The 20,482-nt window shown below is 36.3% G+C and overlaps 1 pseudogene; it reads left to right on the top strand.

The window, feature by feature from the left end:
- The window catches only part of LOC137653417 (uncharacterized), a 31,029-nt pseudogene extending 18,982 nt beyond the window's left edge, over positions 1-12,047 (top strand).
- The last annotated feature ends 8,435 nt before the right edge of the window (positions 12,048-20,482 follow it).

Below are 20,482 nucleotides of genomic sequence, written 5' to 3'. Positions count from 1 at the left end.
TGAGAAGTTCCGCCAATACGACATCAAATTCCCGATGCTTTCATTACTAACGATCAGCTCCCTACACCTTATAGACAATCGAATCCCTTAAACAAATAACTAAGCTAAACAGAACTTGAACGAAGAACTCAGGAGAACTCATCCTACATCAAAGCCAACAAGTAAATGTATAAACGAGAATGAACAAAGACTTGTCAAGCGAGGGGTGGGGGTAAGGATAGAGTAAGAATAAATAGCTAAATGGATATTCCACTAGCATTCAGTGGATAGGAAGACCGTGTGACAACTGCGGTTAAGGACAGCCTCAGAAAAGCCACAATTAGCATTCCAAGACTGATTCTAGAGAAGGTCAGGCCAAATGTCGTTCAAGAGAGAGAGAGAGAGAGAGGAGAGAGAGAGAGAGAGAGAGAGAGGAGAGAGAGAGAGAGAGAGAGAGAGCACAATCAAGTTTGTTGTTTTTTGTAAAAATATGTAGGGAAGAGGGAAAATGTATTAAATTCATTACAATGAAGCCTGAGAGAGAGAGAGAGAGAGAGAGAGGAGAGAGAGAGAGAGAGAGAGGAGAGAGAGAGAGGAGAGAGAGAGAGAGAGAGAGAGAGAGAGAGCACAATCAAGTTTGTTGTTTTTTGTAAAAATATGTAGGGAAGAGGGAAAATGTATTAAATTCATTACAATGAAGCCTGAGAGAGAGAGAGAGAGAGAGAGAGAGAGAGAGAGAGAGAGAGAGAGAGAGAGAGAGAGAGAGAGAGAGCCTTATTGCCTTATTTTTTGTTTGGTTCCCCCCAGGTCCCCTCAGTGTGAGGGAGGAGAGAGAGAGATGCAATTTTTTGTTGTTCTATGAAAAAATGTAGAAAAAAGTGTATTAAATTCATTACAATGGAAGCATTAACGGCACATTCATGTACGTACCGCTATGCACATGCGCACAGATATACATCCGCAACACAAAAGATCGCTCATGACAACGGACGACATTATGGTAAAGAAATAAAACGTCGGATTAATATTAAGACGTGCTTTCTCTTCGATGTGGCTGACGTTGGTGAGGTTGGCGGCCTGTGACAGGCACAGCGTCACATACCAATCAGTTATTTAACATTCCTCAGGATTGGCACCACAACGGGACGCCTTTGTTTATTTGCCAATGCCTCTTTTTCTCACAAAATGATGCACTATTCTTGTTTCCCGTTTATTCGCAATCTTTGTATGCTTTCGCTTTTTTATATTATCTGTAATGCATCGTTTTATATCTTTTCCCCTTTCAGCCAAGTGTGGTTACCTTCTCTTTTCGTATCTATTACTTTGTCTCGCAAGGATATGCTATCATTGTTTCCCGATTATTCGCACTCTTAGTTTGCTTACGCTTTGTATACCATGTTTTATGCTTCGGTTTCTATCTTCCAGGTGCGATTTTCTTCCCTTTTCATATCTATTACTTTTATTTTATTACAATTTTTTCGTGTTTATTCCAACGAATCTATTCGGTTTTCGTCTCTACACCGTTCTTGCAGAGAAAATATGATGGTGATTATGATACATGAGAAGCAAGACACTTAGTAGCTGCAGGCAACATGTGTTTTTACTCACGAGAACAAACGCTTCCTTGACAGAGAGCAATTGGTTTGAAAGCTTTTTGCACTAATTTCCTGTGAGGCAAAAAAAGTAAAATTGCAAATAGGAAGAGTCCAATAAAGAGATAATTACTAACGTAAACTGAACTTTAATTCTCAGTCTGTTAGTTATTAATCATCATCCTTATTACCTCTAAAATAAATAACTTTCCCCTTTGGAAGTAAGCCAAATGAATGATATTTTCATACAGAAAGTAAGCCAAATGAATGATATTTTCATGCAGAAAGTAAAGCTATTAACGAATAATGGCTATATGCAAAATAAAACTATAAGACGATAATAAAAATGAATAAAGTAATAATACAAAAAAGATATCCATAAAAAGACATATACGTAAATATTATATATACACATGTATTTACCCACATGTGTATATATATATATATATATATATATATATATATATATATATATATATATATATATATATATATATATATATATATATATATACTGTATATAATATATATATATATATATATATATATACACTATATATATATATATATATATATATATATATATATATATGTGTGTGTGTGTGTGTGTGTGTGTAAATGAAGACCACAGTGACATGCGGGCACAAACAATGGAATAACACGAACAAATATACAACTGAACATTAACCAAAACACAATCTTCGAATCTCCGTGTTCAATTACGCCGTCGAAAGAGCCTGTTTTATAACGAAGCTTCTCTGGATGAATCATATGGATGACGTAGCGCCATTCGACACGCTAAAGACAAGCTTGAGACCGATGCATCATGCACGCTTTCTTTTTCACCCACGAAATCTCTCGTGGGAGTAACGAATTGCTATACACTACGAAAGACACGACTGTTGAGGGGCAAAGGCTGCATAGCTCTGCTTAATTATGTGAGCTACAGCCTTGACGTGTTACCAGCGAAACGTAGATGGGAGTTAAGAGGGCAGGTGAGGTTAGAAGAAAGTTGAGCGCCCACTCTTCGTATTGTCTTCAATCTAGACTAAAATGCATAGGCAAATTTACGTAGATTGCAAATTATCACATGAAAAAATTATTATTATTATTATGATTATTATTATTATTATTATCTAAACTACAACACCCTAGTTGGAAAAAAACAGGATGTTATAAGCCCAAGGACATCAACAAGGAAAAGTAGCCGAGTGTCGAAAGGAAACAAGGAAATAAACAAACTACAAAAAAGTAAAAAATAATTAAAATAACATATTTTAAGAACTGTGACAATATTAAAATAGATCTTTTCATATATAAACTATATAAACTTCTAAAAAAAAAAATAGGAAGATAAATAAATTAGAATAGTGTGCCCGAATGTTTCATCAAGCAAGAGACCTCTACCCCAAGACAGTGGAAGACCATGGTACAGAGGCTATGGCACTACCCAAGACCTAGAGAATAATGGTTGGATTTTTGGAATGTCCTTCAATAGGCCTCTATACTTTCTCGATAAGCTCTTGAATTCATAAGAGAAACAAATATTTTTTTTGTTAAGACATTCATTCCGATAGTGGGTTCCTCATTTTCAAACACGCAAACTTCTACCCCAATTTCCATCTCATTTCCCATGAGCAATGAATACTCCATACATTTAGTTTTTTTCTTATAACGTCTCAAATACTACAAGTTTACGGAATCTGCGTAATTATTCTTTAGACATGTGTGTGTGTGTGAGAGAGAGAGAGAGAGAGAGAGAGAGGAGAGAGAGAGAGAGAGAGAGAGAGAGAGAGAGAGAGAGAGAGAGAGAGAGAGAGAGAGAGAGAGAGATTGAAAAAAGTGCGGACAAATTGCAGTCTGAGCTCATTACACATTCAGCGTTGAAGTCCCTCACCAGTCGCACCGGTTCATAGCATTCAGATAATGTTTATGGCTTCTTTTATTGTCTCGAGCCGTTGCCCATTGAATAAACCTGTTTCTTCAACTCCATTATGAATATAAAGAACAACAAAACAATAATGAAAACTGCTTTGTGAACGAGAGAGAGAGAGAGAGAGAGAGAGAGAGAGAGAGAGGAGAGAGAGAGAGAGAGAGAGAGGAGAGAGAGAGAGAGAGAGCCATTGTACAGGCTCAAAACCATTTACTGAAGACCTTACTACTCCTATACATATCATAACTTGTATGGCAATGCGTGATCGATAAACAGTTACATGAAATGGCTTGAAACTACTTATGACCAATGAAACAAAATAAATTGAAGAAGAAGGATTTTGATTACCCGTTATTCCCGACCAATCCATCATAAGTGATATATCTTTCATTCTCACCAGTGAATGCATTACGCATGTGATTTCATTCTATGATTGTTTGCATTATATATATATATATATATATATATATATATATATATATATATATACATATATATATATATATATATATATATATATATATACACATATATATATATACATATATATATACATATATATATATATATATATATATATATATATATATATATATTATATATATACATATATATATATATATATATATATATATATATATATATATATAAGCGTGTGGTGTGTGTACCAAGCCTACGTTAAATACTCTAATGATAAGCATAAAACTTACCATTTCTTGGTGAATTCCATCAGTACAGCAACCTGGCCCGATTTCAAAGAAATACTTTCCATCAGTGAAATGCAAACAACTTGGAAACGACTGGAAAAGAAAAAAATATATATTGTTAGACCGCCAATTGCTAAATTATTTCCATATTACCATTTAAATTGCGACAATTCGCACTGCATATCTTAATCTTTAATGTCAAGATCTTTAACGTAATTTTCTGTTTTTCAGTGACAGGTAAATAAAGCTATCACACAAATTCTAATGTTTATATTTCATAAAATCATTCAATTCTTGATTTTCATCTTGTATGTTATGTGGTTTTATCTTTGCATTTTGTTTTGCTATTGTGTATTTGTATTCAGTTGACCAATCCTTACTTAGCAACTTAATCATTTTATCATATCAACAACAAGGCTAATGTCTTCTTCCTCCGCCAGATGTCTCGCCGTCTTGTGCTCCTCCTCGCCCTAGTGGCGGCAGTCAGGTCCGAGGCAGATGCCAAACCCGAGGCCGATGCCAAGGCTGAAGCAGAACCAGATTACCCCAGCTGCCCGGCCTCCTACAGCATACGGTGCCCCACCAGCTCCTTCATATGGACCTCCCCCAGCACCCTCATACGGACCCTCCCCCCCGCACCCTCATATGGAGCTCCCCCAGCCCCAGCCTATGGACCCCCACCCAAGCCAAAATACTCCTGCCCCAAGAAGTGTTACGATAAGACAGTGTACACCACCATCACTAAAGTGGCTATGGAGCACCACACTTCTTGGATGACAGCCAATCAGGTACTATTTTAATATATGCCTTTGGAAATCTCTTTTCACAGCAGTGTTTTCTGGCCATTCAATGTTCATAGTACTACGGCTAACACTTTCTGTTATTATAGGGGTTACACCCAATTCTTTGTCTTATTATTTCCATCCGTCAAGGCAAGTTCAAGGCTTCAAACTCAGTTCAAATGCTATCAAAAATTTTAAGCTGTACAGTTTTCCAATATTCTCTTTTGGGTAATCTGTTAATATTTTCGGTATAGGTTAATTTTTTATTCAAATATAGTTCCCGTAAGAATTACTTCTTTAGCGTTGCTTTGAAATCTCTCTCTGGGTGTAAATACCACAATTATACACCTCCCTTTCTCTCTCTGATGTGAAAAATCATATAAGTAACTCTCGTCCTTCCATTTCAGTATGTACCCAAGACTCTGTACAAGTACATGACAGAGACCCTTTACTACCCTACCACTGTTGTCCAGTACGAATTCGTGACTCAACCTCTCCCAGACCAGGTCGTCTACGAAACCAAGGTCAGTCTAAAATACTTACAAAACTTATTTATAAACACTGTGAGTAAATACATTATATAAGGTGCCTTCCTCATATGGAAGCCCATCTTATACAGCATTCACATCAAACGTACAATGAAATTAGCTTTCCATAGATGATGTTGAATGACTATTGTAGAATAACCTAACTTTATGCTTTCTTCTACAGGTGGCCTACAACACCGACTACATCACCGAAGCCCACATTTCCACTTACCAGGAAATGATGCCAGGCACTCACTATTACATGAAGACCCTGACCGAGAGTCATTATTGTACTTCCACTGTACAGGTTGGTGTTGCGCAAAGCTCTGTGCTCTTGTGCTATGTTTATGTCCCAATGAGAACCAATACTGACTTTTGTTGACAATTCAACGAAAACTTGACAAAGAACAGCTAACATTTATCTTGTCGTTATATATCTTTCATGCAATTGCCTCGACAGGCTATGTTGTCTGAAATAGAATTTAGACTAGAATGAAACAGACTCTGGAATGGTAAGTAGGCCAGGTTAAGCACCAAGTTACAGCACCGGCAGCAGCAGGTGGCACTGTAGTAACAGCAACAGCGGCAACAGTCACAGTAATATTAGTGGTAGAACAAGTATTAAACGCAGTTGTAGTAGTAGTAATAGTGGTAGTAGTAGTAGTAGTAGTAGTATAAGTAGTAGTCGTAGTAGCTGTAAAAGACAGACAGTGTCAATAGTATCCTATAAAGACTGAAAAACTGACTAAAATTTTTTGCAGCGGCACACCACAACGCATCAGACTCCACACTTATGAGTAGCATGACATAATTCGCATCTGACGAGACAAAAATATGATTTTACAGTATTCATCCCAGCCCGGAATATCTCCGCTGTGTTGTCGATGTTCTATTGGGGGCTTATGCAATTGAGGTCTTCCGTCTGGTGGGATTTAATGAAATATTAAAGTGGAATTTCCACTTCTAAAAATCTAGTAGAGTAAAAAAAACTTCTGTCAGGGAGACTTAACGAAAGAAACCTGATTGAAAAAAAAAATATATCATATAGTTTCTAACCTCCTTTTAGATCTTAAATATTTTTTTTAGCATTGAGTAAAATTATAAATAAAAAAGTTCAATTATGAATTAACACCTTTCATACAAAAATTTCATGAAATATCTTAGAAGGAAAGATAAATAAGTGAACCTTAATAATCACCACTCTGCCCCTCAAAAATGCCCTCCACTGACTCAACCTCTACGTCACAGGTCCCCTATTACGTCACCGTCACGGAACAGATCTACAAGACCGTTCAGGAGCCTCACTACGTCACGGAGACCAAGATCGAGCAGAACTACGTCACTGTTACAGAAGACGAGCCCCACTACGTCACCAAGACAAACTACGAGACCAAGAAGCAGCACATGTACGTTACTGTCACAGAAACACAGCACGGTTACGTCACTGTGACACACACCAAGACGCAGCCTACCTACACCACCGTGTGTAACTACGGAAGCGGTGGATATTAAGGGAGTCTCTTCCATATTGATTGATCATGGCATCACGGATTAAGAAGGTGAGTTCGTATTTTTTATCTCTCTCTCTCTCTCTCTCTCTCTCTCTCTCTCTCTCTATCTCTCTCTCTCTCTCTCTCTCTCAGAACCAACAGTTGGGGAAAAAAATAAAGTAAACCACCAGTGAAGCGTTGTTCAAATAAAAAAAAAAGTCATACATTCCGAATTTACAAAAATAAAATTAAGTCGAGCCAAACTGCTCACGAGAAATAGCAAGTAATCACTTAATTTATTGAAATTCACTCCAAAAGCTTCGTTCGCAGTTATGTAACACACAATATCAAAGGAATTTCTTTTTTATTTCCGTGGTTTACCTTTTGTTACCACCTGCTTATATTAGAGGTAGTCTATTGGTGGTATGAGTATACATTGCATTAGCAATTATGTATAGTCACTTGAAAAACATGCGCATATAACCCCTTTCTCCCACAAAGACACGCGAACACACAAACACGTTCACTTTCGTTATAATTGACTCGATAGAAGCAAATTTATTACCGTCTAGAAAGCTTAATTTGATCTTAAAACTTTCTAATGCATCAGTGATAAATACCAAGATAATTAGAAATCCCCACAACAATCAATTATCTCTAAATGGGCATTTAGTTGAAATAAATCACCATGGTTAATCTTTTAATTAGATCGTTCACAAACTGGATTTATCCAAATGAAGCTTCCGGTGAGAACTGGGAGCCATTTGCTATGTTCTTTCACACATTCTCAGTCAGTATGTGGGATTAGCCCTTCTCAACTCTCACTAAAACAACTAGATTTTGTTCATAAATTAATACTAGAATGATCAAAACCAATGCCTTTCTAAGTAATTTAACGGTTACTATGTTTTCATGTCAAATAGTTTTTTCTTTCGAGAGACAAGATTCAGATTTGACTGTAAGTTCCTCGATCATCTGATTCTTTCGTGTCAGGTCAGATCCATCAGCCTTCAAACCGAGTGATTACTCAAGAAATTAAATCACGACTGACGCATTTTTATACATTAATGTAAATGGCAAAAACCACAAGAATAGTAAAAATAACGGAATACATAAAACATTAAACCAAAAATATAAAGGACCATTAACCTGATTCCTAGCCATAATAACGCTAATGATAACACGAAAATGCGAGAAAAATTAAACTATGAATACTGGAGAATATTTTAATCCCAACTACGAAATATACACAACTCGTGAAATGCGCCAGTAGAGCAACACAGGAAACTAATATTCCTCCCTTCCAAGTCCCGGGTCTTTGTCCCTATTTCTTAAACCTTATATAACGTGAATTCCTCGAAGCTACCAGTTACGTTCTGAACGCACACAAACACACACACAGACACTCACACCTTCATTCTGAAATGCTATGACAGTTCCCGTAACATGACGTTATGTCGTCTCCGTGATCATGATATGACAGCCTCTCGCCTCTTCATGTCACACGCTGTGAACTCAGTCACGCAGAGTAGCTTTTTATCTGTTTTTGTTTCCTTAGCCGTCGTTGGACATTGTTTGGGTTTCCCCTTTGTTTCCGGAGACTTAACGAGTTATTCTTCTTCTTCTCCTTCCTCCTCCTCGCTTCATTTGATTTCTCTTTGACTAGCGTACGCAACCCGTCAAATTGGTGGATGATGTTTAGATAGATATGTACACACGCACTCGCCTCTCGCCAAGGTATGACTATACCTCTCCCACTACTCGAGGCACGGGAAGAGTTGAACGGGACCGGGAATATATATATATATATATATATATATATATATATATATATATATATATATATATATATATATATACTGTATATATATATATATACTGTATATATATATATATATATATATATATATATATATATATATATATATATATATATATATATATATATGGTCTTGTGTCCCAACATCTGGCCCCAGAAGACTACTCAGTATTTGGGGAATTAGTTTGATCCTATTAATTTTCTTGCAACGCCTGAAGAGTTTCTCATGGCACAATTCTTAATTTCATCAGTTTATCAATCTGGTGGGTACTGCATCATTATTACAGTCAATTCAGTCAGCATTTATCACAAATTAATTCCCTGTAAATGCATGACATAATAATATTTTTACAAGCAAACAAAATAACATGAAAGATTGATGCATGTAAAAGAATTACTAGATCTTAAACTATAATTGGTTAAATGGCGTTAAATTCGACATTATATACCGGACTGATTTTAAATCTATTATACACTATATATCGGTCTATGGAAAGAATTAGCTTGATGGTATAGTCTATTTACACACTATAGTAACAATCTACTATTATTATTACGAGCTAAGCAACATCCTAGTTAGAATAGCAGGGTGCTATAAGCCCAGTGAGGAAAGAATATAAAGAAACGGAATAGTGAACCTGAGTGTATCCTGAAGCAAGAGAACTCTAACCCAAGATAGTGGAAGACCATGGTACAGAGGCTATGACACTACCCATGACTAGAGAACAATGGTTTGATTTTAGACCGTCCTTCTCCTAGAAGACCTACTTACCATAGCTAAAGTGTCTTTTCTACCCTTACCAAATGGAAAATAATCACTGCTGAACAATTAAAGTACAGTAGTTAACCCCTTGAGAGAAGAAGCATTTGCATTCTAATATTATCATTATTTATTAGATATTATGACAAGCAATTCAAAAGAATTCCAAAAGCAAAAATAAAATCTGTGAAAAATATTGCCCCCCATATAAAACAGGCATTCATAGCTCGTTAATGTTGCAGTTAAAATTAACAATGACAAGTAGTAGTAGTAGCATGCAATACATAAGTAGCAGCAATAGCAGAACTATAGGTAGTATGTTATTAGATATGGGAAAGCAAGCAAGCATACAGTAGCTAAAGCGGAAGACGAACATGCAGCCCCGAGAAGTGAGTGCGACCGCGCCCAGACGAGGGAAAATAAATCCACCGCAACAATAAAATGACAACAGCAATCTCCCCCAACAGCAACCAATTCATTCCAAATGACTGTCATCAGCTGTCAATCGCACTTTCACTCGCCCAGGCATTCAATCACCCGAACATGACAGGACCGATTTCCTGCGGCGGTCGGTCCCACGCAGAACTGGATGAAATCTCATACTCCTTATTACGATGGTCGAATCGCACCCAGAGACTCATACGATGCCGGAGATCCGGTCGGTTCGTTCCCATAGTCTCTCTCTCTCTCTCTCTCTCTCTCTCTCTCTCTCTCTCTCTCTCTCTCTCTCTCTCTCTCTCTCTCTCTCTCTCTCTCTCTCGGTTTCAAACTCATATTAAATTCTTTTTGAAGTACTTTCTCTTCTAACTATTGTTGAGATATTTTAAGTGTAGCGTTAATTTTATTTTCTCATCAAATGTGTTTGCTATGAATATTGCCCATTTGAATATTTGGTTATTCATAGAATGTTTGATGGTATATTAATCGTTTCATGAAAATTAAATCTACCTGTAAAAAAAAGGGCAATTTAAATTAATGAATTGTTTTAACGAAAAAAATCTATTAAATCAAAACTAGTATATTAACCAGAAGTATTATTTCTTCATTTTTGTTTTTAATAAAATACTCATTATACCAATAATCATATTTTAATCATCTATTTTTCTCTTTTCTTTCAGAACCCCTTTATCGGATTTGGACCACTAATGTTAAGATTCATATATTTTTTTTTCTTTGGTCTTTTAGTAATATTATTCCCACATATTTATACAAGTGATATCAATATAAGGGCTGGTCCCTTTAAGTATAGTTTACTATTTTTATTATATAGCTAGTTTATATAATTATTTAAGCTGGATGGAACCAGTGCTGGCTCACTAGGATGAACAAGTGATCAGCAGAAGTGCTGTAGCAGTAGTTCAGCTCAAAATTGTGTCAATAATCACTAACAGCAAAATATTTTCCCTGCAACATGCAAGGCAGTGAACTAAGAGTTGATTTACACGCACCAGTTTACTCAGTATCGGCAAAAGATGTTGATTACTAATTAACAAAAACGACTGCACCAGTATTTTCTCTCTGGTCCCTTGGTCACAAGAAGTCCAGCAATTCTACTCTTTTTTTCCAATATTTATCAAACTCTTTCTAAGGGCGGCGGGCGGTACGGCAGATGTTCTCGGGCAAAGACGTCTGTCTTAAATCACCTGTCAATCAACAAATGTTAAGACTGTTTTCCCCCAGTGTGTGTATAATGTTAAATATATATATATATGAATATACATGACCTAATTTTTCTACTGTCTCAACACTGCAAGACTATTTTTTTTTCTATATTTTTTCTGTTCGCTCAATATCCATATTTTGTAATATATATCTTCTCACTTTTGTAAATACTGCTTAACTGTTAAATCACATTTGCTTTAGTTGTATCTAGTTAATATCACCTGTAGTTTATCTGTTTATTACATCAGGGAAATTACGAGCACTGATGAAGGAGATGAAACCAACCTTATCCCTCCCCTCAAAAGATGCTGATGAGGCGTTTCTTTGACCTTTACTCAAACTTGATATTCAACTTTGGTAAACGGAAATGGATGAAACCTTATCAGCTTGAACTAGGAAATCCGTACCTGTAATACCCTGCACTTGATGTTATATGAGGAAAATGCAAAATTGGAGAGCTATCTGGTTTAAAATTTAAGATCAATATTCGGGAACAAACGATAAGCTAGTCGCTCCTTAAGAACGTGAATCATTCCTTCATGAATGCTTTAAAGATGAACAAAAATTCCTGATAACCACAAAATATAGTTGTTCGTTAGTTTGTTTTTATGTAACCATTGTCAACACTCACCAATTTTTTGTTTGTTTGTTTGTCTATTCTTTTTTTCACGTTTCATAATATTTTTTCTTGTGCATATTATATAAATCTTTTTTCAGGGATTTGTGTGTTTTCTTGTAAGATTCAGAGTAACTAAGCTTACCATACAAGCAAGTTCATACCAAAATAAAAGAAAACCCTTTTTAATGGTGTATATATTTTTACCTATATAAAAAAATTTCATCTAAAAAGGAAAAGAAACAAAACTTTTCGGGTATACAGAAGATTTCTTCAAAAGTAAGAAGACATCAGAGAATTCAAGCAGAAAATATCGAATAAAAACTATTGAAAAAAAAAATAGTCCAATAAATAATCAAACTAAGACTATGTTAATGTTATGTATTGTTTAATCTTATCATCTGATCTTGCATGATACGATCATAGCTTATCTTGATCATATATATTTAACTAAATCACATGCTATTAACCAGAGTTGAAGTTGTGAAATGGAAGAGTCACTAATTATGATTTTACAAGGAATACAAAACAATAATGGATCATAGTTCAGAAAAGAGTTCGTCCAGAGTATACAGTTCATGATTAAGATCTACACCGTGCGTGTGTATGTGTTTGTGTAAGGCAGGGCGCATTGGAATCTAATAGCCAGTATATAATAGGTGAACCTTTACAGTTGTAATGCCCACAGTTTTCAGTATGCCTATAAAAATTCAAATGTATACTGTACAAAATTCAAAACATCTGGTCATAAGTTTACTCTAGTCTGACAAGGTAACTGAGCCTGGCAAGGTATAATCCTCTTGAAATATTAATGAAAGTCTTAACTAATCGCCTCACGGGCTTGAATCAATGATATACATATAGACTATTACGAATAAACTTCACGGGTAAAGATCTCCCTTTGCCTTCACAACCCTAGACCCATACAAATGGTCTCATCAGGTTAAGTCTCTTTCTACAGAAGCTAAATAAATGCCATTTAAGAATAGAATACCTTCCATACTAATGTTCCATACTGATTTTTCCTATGGGATCAACAGATAACCAGTAAAGCCAAATAATGACAGAAAAGGACTGCATGTGTAGTTATGAAATTAAATCTTCGAGGACACACCAGTCCAATCAAATGGGAAAACCATGAAGTGAAATTTGCAAACACATTGAGATTTTAGTTATCAATGGTTGCTGGTAATTTATGGAGTTTGGCCCATGTAGACCAACGCTAGGCCCAGGGAGACCACTTCCAAAGGAGGTTCACCATGGGAGAAAACCACTGAGTAAAGGTTGGGCAGCAAGATGGAAGAAATGAAGCAGCAATGGAGGTAAATAAAAGGCTAACTTGTGGATGACGTTAAGGGGGTAATGGATGCTGTAAGTACCATTTAATAATGCCTACTGTGCACTGTGAGAGGAGCACTGAAGGCACTTACCCCCGTTTCGTTAAATCTAGTCTGAATCTACTTACCACCAATGACAAAGAGGTTTTGTTAGTTTGGTTTACTGTATTTTATTTGTAAGTCTACCGCCTTGCGCATCCATTTTGTTAGAACTAAGCTAAGTTATCTGTGGAAGTCTAGGAGAATTATAACGAAAGGTGGGACTCACGACTTACACAAGGTGATTAGATTTTGAAAGAGTTTAGTGTTGCAGCCTATTGGAAACAGACCTCTTGACGTTCTGCTAGACGGGTGATTGAGTCCCGCTCAAACTCAATACTGTAGTTTCTTGTAGCGTCTGTAACCTCATCATCCATGTGAGCTAAGGATGGGAGGCTTGGGGGAGCCTATAGGTCTACCTGCTGAGTAGTCATCGGCCATGGTCTAGCCCGCTCTAGTCGTTGCTTGGGGGCTTGGGCACCGATTATGTGGATATACTGTATGGTTAGTCTTTGGGGCATTGTCCTGCTAGACCATTGTCACTATCCCTTACCTCTACCATTCATGAGCGACCTTTTAAACCTTTAATACCATTTTAGGATAGAAAGGAAATTTTAGAGCGTGAATTAAACGAGCCACTCCAGGGTTAAGAGTCCAAAACTCTATGAACAATAAGAATGGATTGGAGTTTGGAATTTAGGCATAATGGCAAGCATTGGAACCCAAGGGGTCATTTAATGCTATCAATACAGAATAGATGTAAATATTGGTAATCAAATTGAACTCTCCTGCATTGAATGTTTGACTAAAGTATGTTTCAATTGGGTTCCAAAAACCCATTATCCATGATAAAACAATAATCATGTGGCTTTCCTGTTGCAGAAGTATGCATTCTACAGACTCTCTCTGTTTTTTTTAGACTAAAGTTCTGCATAAAAGAGTTTATAATGAAATCTTTCTGAGCAATTGAAAAAACTACAACTACAATAAAATATCTAATCGGAAGGGTTCACTTGAGTAAAGTTTCTATCATATGTTATTCTAGTGTAATTCATGGAAAGTTAAGATCAACAAAATCTTTAAATTAGCTGGGCACACCAGAATAATGAACTCAATAATCCTTGACTCGGCTAAACTGCCTGAAATGCTGTGTCGTGTTGCAGCGAATGCTATAATCGTGTAGTTACTACTACTATCATTATTACTACTCAAGTTACAACCCTAATTGGAAAATCGGCATGCTATAAGCCCAAGGGCTCAAACAGGGAAAAATAACCCAGTGACAAAAGGAAATAAAGAAACAAATATACTAAATGAGAAGTAATAGATAATTAATATAGAGTATTTCAAGATCAGTTACGGCGATAAAATTGATCTGTCATATATAAACTATGAAGAGCGACTTATGTCAACCTCTTCAACATAAAAGCATTAGCTGCAAGTTTGAACTTCCAAAGTACCATCAATACAACTGCCCAATTAGCAAGATTATTCAACAATCTGGCCACAGCTGGAATAAAACTTCTAGAATACTGCGTAGTATTGAGCCTTATGATGGAGAAGACATGACTGCTACAATTAACTGTATAACTGGTACTACATACAGGATGGTACAGTCTGGGAAGATCTAAATGCAATGGATGGTCAAAATTATGAAAAATGTGTACCAACCGTGTGTCACACGATCGTACATAGTAACATTTCATTTTGTGTATATATTATGCTTGTATCTTCGCTCTCCCCTCGCACTAAAAAGAACCTGAATAAACATGTATCTTTTTCTCACCGTTAACTGTTAACCGGTGTGGTATCAGTTGAACAAGAAATTTCCTGTTGCATTGAGTTTTTGTATATAAAGGCGAGTGTCTGTAATAAAGTTACTCAGTTGCTTTCATCCTGCCTTTGAGTCACAACCTTTTCTCGGCCCGTCACAAATGTTAGCAATAGGCATAAAGAACTAACTGACCGATGATGCCAGAGAAGAATAACCAGATCAGTAATAAGAAATCTAATAAACCCTAAGTTCTTGACCAACAAATTAAGATTCAACAGCTGGAGACCAGACAGGAAACAACATACGATTGAAAGAATTAAAACACTTCTTCAAAATAAATAGATCACCAAAAATCTTCAAAGACTTTCTCAATAAGCTTATTCTTTATGCAACTGAAGACGACAGAGACCAAATGTGTTTCTCAAAAGTAAATTTGCTCTCAAGATTGACACCTACTAAAATTTTGATGGAATCGTATAAAGTTGAAGAAACATTACCAATGCAGATATCTGGATGTTAATGAGCCACTGCCCTACTTACGATCATTCTTGGAGTTTTGTTAGGGTTTAACTTCACGCCCCATAATTTGTATCCTGCACTAATTTTAGCTATATCTCTATTAAGGGATTCAGCAACCCCAGATCTACATTCAGTACATGGAATTGAAGTAATAAGACTGGCATCATTTGGATCTGCAACGAGCTTGTTTTCTAGGCCAAACCACATTGACTCTAGCTATGGCAAGCAGCTCTACTAGGAGAAAGTCACTCCAAAATCAGACCATTTTTTTTCTAGTCTTGGGTAGTGTCATAGCCTGTGTACCATGGTCTTCCACTGTCTTGAAGTAGAGTTCTCTTGGTTGGGTACACTCAAGCACACTATTCTACCTTGTTTTTCTTCCTCTTGTTTTCTTAAGGTTTTATAGTTTATATGTGAAAGTTCTAATCTAATGTTATTATTGATCTTAAAACATTTTATCTTGGTTGTTTATTAATTCTCTTGTAGTTTATTTCTTTCCTTGTTTCCCTGTTGGAGCCCTAGGCCTTATAGCATCTTGTTTTTCCAACTATGGTTGTAGCTTAGCTTGTAATTATAATAATATTGCATGAAAAGTAATGGACCACGAACACTACCTTGAGGAACACCAGATATAACATTCCTATACTCACTATGGTGCCCTTCAACAACAACTCTTTGCAATCTATTACTTAAAAATTCAATAATGTTGCTAAAAAAAAACACCACCTACTCCCAACTGTTTGAGTTTGAAAAACAGGGCCTCATGATTAACACAGTCATGGGCAGCACTAAAATCAAGGCCAATCATAAAAACTTCCTTACTACAATCAAGGAATTTCTGTACAGCATTAGAGATTGTAAGAAGGGCAGCATACGCTTCAAGGCCTTTCCAAAAACCAAATAGCAAACTAGGGAACAGATGATTATCTTCAGCACACCAAATGGAATACTGTATGATAATTCTTAAAAAAAGCAGAGCGAACAATATTTCCTACAAATCTTGTATTCCTGAGACATAATACTTGGAATATTGTCTTCACATAAATTTTGGGTTTAAAACTGGACAATCACAGAAAACTGCGTCAGTATTGGTCAGTATTGTCTACATTATGGCATTGAATCTTGTATGTTATTCAATAAACGGCCATGGGTAAAACGAGTGTGGATTGTATTTACTGAATTAGGAGCTGGTGACTGGTTATGGAACCAGGGAGGCATTCAGCACCAAACAGCAAAGGCGGGATCAAACCAATTAAAAATGGCATTCTATTAGGAATGAAGAACACCTCATTCTTGATGTTGGCATAATGTTTTATCTTATTAATGACTGATCCATTATTCCTCAGACATTTTAGAAACAGCAATAAACCACAGATAAAAACAGAAGTAATTGATCTAGTAATAGTAACTGAAACTTTGGTTGCACTATCAGCATCTTTACTTCTTTTTAGTGTCTGTATATGTAGGGGAGAATCACATTTCAATATCTATACTGCCATCATATAATTCATGGAGTTGAAATTTAATTTCTTGAACAAAGGGACCTTAACAATAGTTTTGAATGTTTCTAGACAATAAATATTAAAAACATACTTTTTGTAATACTGTACACAATTTGTCATCTTAAATATTAAGAAAAGTGAACACCTTTTTAATTTTCTTAACACAATGTAAAGCCTAATAGCAAGTCCCAAGTGTTATTGATTTTTTTTAGGGTACAATTTCTAATTTAATATGAAACTAATTTAACATACTCTTTATTGCAAAGAGGAATAATGTGCCACTCAAAAGAATGCCAGGAGGGATAATATTATCTACGGGTTTGTGGAGGAATTTAATCAAACGCAACAAATAAAATGGTCTGTTAGAAAGTTATTTACAAATAAAGGTAGATTTCTTTAGAAACCACTGTGAGCTACGAATAGGGGGTTTGGGGAAGCCTAAAGGTTAGTCATTTGATGGGTTACTAGGGTCTCTGATACTCCTTGATGATAGTACGTCACCTTCTCTTTGGAACAGTTTCTTTGCCCAAAGTTGCCTACAGAGTTTAATATCACTTCGAGGTAAATGGACTACTGAATATGTTTAATCAGTTCAAATCAAAATTGTCTTGACCTGGATTGATGGATTGATTGATTGAATTAAAGTTTTCCGGCATCCTGACATCTAAGGTCACGGACGACGATATCATTTATTTTATATAAAAGATAAAAGAATATTCATTTAAAACCATAAAATTTAAGATGTCATTACAGAAGTTAAATAGTTTTCAGATGACCTGCTTCTGAAATAGATTTAAAAATGCCGCTCACATAGTAGGACACATCATGTCCAAGAATCTTGGCAAGGATGAACCTGCCATCCTCACCTCGAGCCTCAAACAGCTATCTATTTCTTAAGCTATTATAATTGGGGCATTCGGTCAACAAATGCCTCACTGTTAAAGGTACCAAACAGTCGTCGCAATACGGTTGGTGTTGTCCCTTCAGAAGAAACTCGTGAGTCAACCGAGTGTGACCAATGCGGAGACGACAAAGAGACGTCTCCCACTTTCGGAGCATCATGTTATACTTCTAAGGAGATATGACATTTGTTACCTCTCTCATCGCCATCTAAACTATCCCAGTGCTGCTGCCAATTATTACAAAACCATTCTTGATGTTAGATAGGAAATCATTACAGGGAATGGGATACCTTCTTGGTAGCAACTCGGACGCAGCATTCTTCGTCAGTAAATCTGCCTTCTCATTCCCAGACATACCTACATGTGCTGGAACCCAACAAAATCGAACCATTATACCTCTCCGACCAATAATAAAAGGCCATTCTAAAGTCTTTAAAACTAGAGGGTTACTAGAATTAAAAACTTCTAAAGCTTGAAGGACACTCCTTGCATCACTAAAAATGGTAAAATTATCCTCCTTCTCCAACGCTATTTTCTCAATAGCGGTTAGTATGCCATACAGTTCGCCAATAAATATGGAAGCTGTTAGAGGATGTGCACCTCTGCAATTAAAACCATTACTATGTACTCCAAATCCAACCCCAGCATCAATTTGAAGCCATCAGTATATATAAAAATCGATCCTCTATGTTCTCCAACAAGTTCCATAAAAAGAGACCTGGATTCTAAGTCAGTCATATTCTTCTTAACTCCAATAAAATATTTACAAAAAGATACCTCAGGTAATTTCCATGGAGACATTGATGATACCTAAAATGGAAGCACCTTACTTCTAATTATATCCAGACTGTTTAATAATTGTTTCACCGTAAGGTTGAGGAGATTTAGGGTGCAACTCAAAGTATGATGTGTGTCTTACAAGGATTGTAGTCTGAAAGGCTAAAGATTTAAGGAGTCTTTGCAAGCTAAACCAATACCAAAAAATAGAAGACTTTCGGCAAAGGTCTGGAGGTAATTCTCCAGCATCAACAAGGAGACTAGTGATAGGCGAAGTTCTAAGAGCTCCTGTGGTCAATCTAATACCAGCATGATGTATTGAATCTAACATCTTTAATCGGCTTGGGGTGGCTGAAGAGTATATTTCACATCCATAACTAACTTTGGAAAAAATCAAGGCCTTGCATAAGTTTAAATTAGTATTGCGGTCTGGCCCCCATGATGTATGGGACAATACTTTTAAAAGATTCAGAGCCTCAAGACATTTAGCTTTTAGCACTTTTAAGTAAGACACCCACGTAAGCCTACAATCAAATATCAAACCTAAAAATTTAGCTTCACTTACACATGGGATACATTGACCTTTAACGTATATATCCGGGTCTGGATGTACTCTCCGGATACGACAAAAATGGACAATAGTAGTTTTACTTGTCGAGAACTTAAGTCCATTCATATCGGCAAAATGGATAATTTTGTCTATTGAGAGTTGTAGTTTTCTCTCAACCATTGCCATTCTAGCTCCAGCAAATGATGTGGAGAGATCATCCACAAATAATGTTGAGAGAACATCCCGGGGAATGACTAGTGCAAACAGAGTTACACTCAGCACACTATCCTGGGGAACTTCTTCCTGACATTTACTCTCTAATAGAGTTTCCCCCACTCTCACTTGAAAAACTCTATGTGAAAGAAATGACTGAATAAATAGTGGTAACTCTCCTCTTACTCCCAGTTCATGAATTGTTTTTAAGTATACCATATCTCCATGTGGTATCATATGCCTTTTCAAGGTAAAAAAAGACTGTCACATGGTGCTGTTTAGATGCAAAGGCTTCACAAATAGAGGACTCGAGTCGTATCAACACATCAGTCGTTGAGTGCATTTTTCTGAACCCACATTGAATCGGTGATAAAATACCCTTCTTTTCAAGGAACCAAATCAGTCTTGCATTGACCATTTTCTCCATGATTTTACATAAACAAGATCTCAATGCAATAGGTCGGTAGTTTGCTGCTGAAAACTTGTCCTTACCGGGTTTTGAAAAGGCTAAAATAATGGCTAGTTCCCAAACACTTGGATAACTATGATCATGCCATATTCTATTAATAATGCTTAAAATAGATAACTTTGTATTAAAATGTACATGTTTAATCATTGCATATGGAATTTCATCGGGTCCAGGGGCTGTATCGTTACAATTAGCAAGTGCAGAATCATATTCTCTTTCAGTAAAAGGAGAATTATATGACTCTTCACTTCTTGTTGCAAAATTTTAAACTTTCTTTTCTTCAATGCTTCTATACTGGTGACCAGGAGCTCCTTCACACTTGCATGATACATTTGAAAAATGATCAGCCAGGGCATTGCTAACAGCATTTGCTTCAGTCACATACTGACCGTTCACCTTCAACACTGGTGGTGGGTTTGGGGTAAATTATCCGGCAATCTTTTTAATTTTCCTACATACAGAAGATGGTGGTGTTCTACTGTTGACCGAGGAAACAAAGGATACAAAATCGACGCCTAGCTTCTTTCAAGGCA

This window comes from Palaemon carinicauda, chromosome 14 (genome assembly GCF_036898095.1).
Source record: "Palaemon carinicauda isolate YSFRI2023 chromosome 14, ASM3689809v2, whole genome shotgun sequence".
NCBI classification, from domain to species: Eukaryota; Metazoa; Arthropoda; class Malacostraca; order Decapoda; family Palaemonidae; genus Palaemon; species Palaemon carinicauda.
The sequence above is the reverse complement of the archived record's forward strand: the minus strand, read 5'-3'. Positions and strand labels throughout refer to the sequence as shown.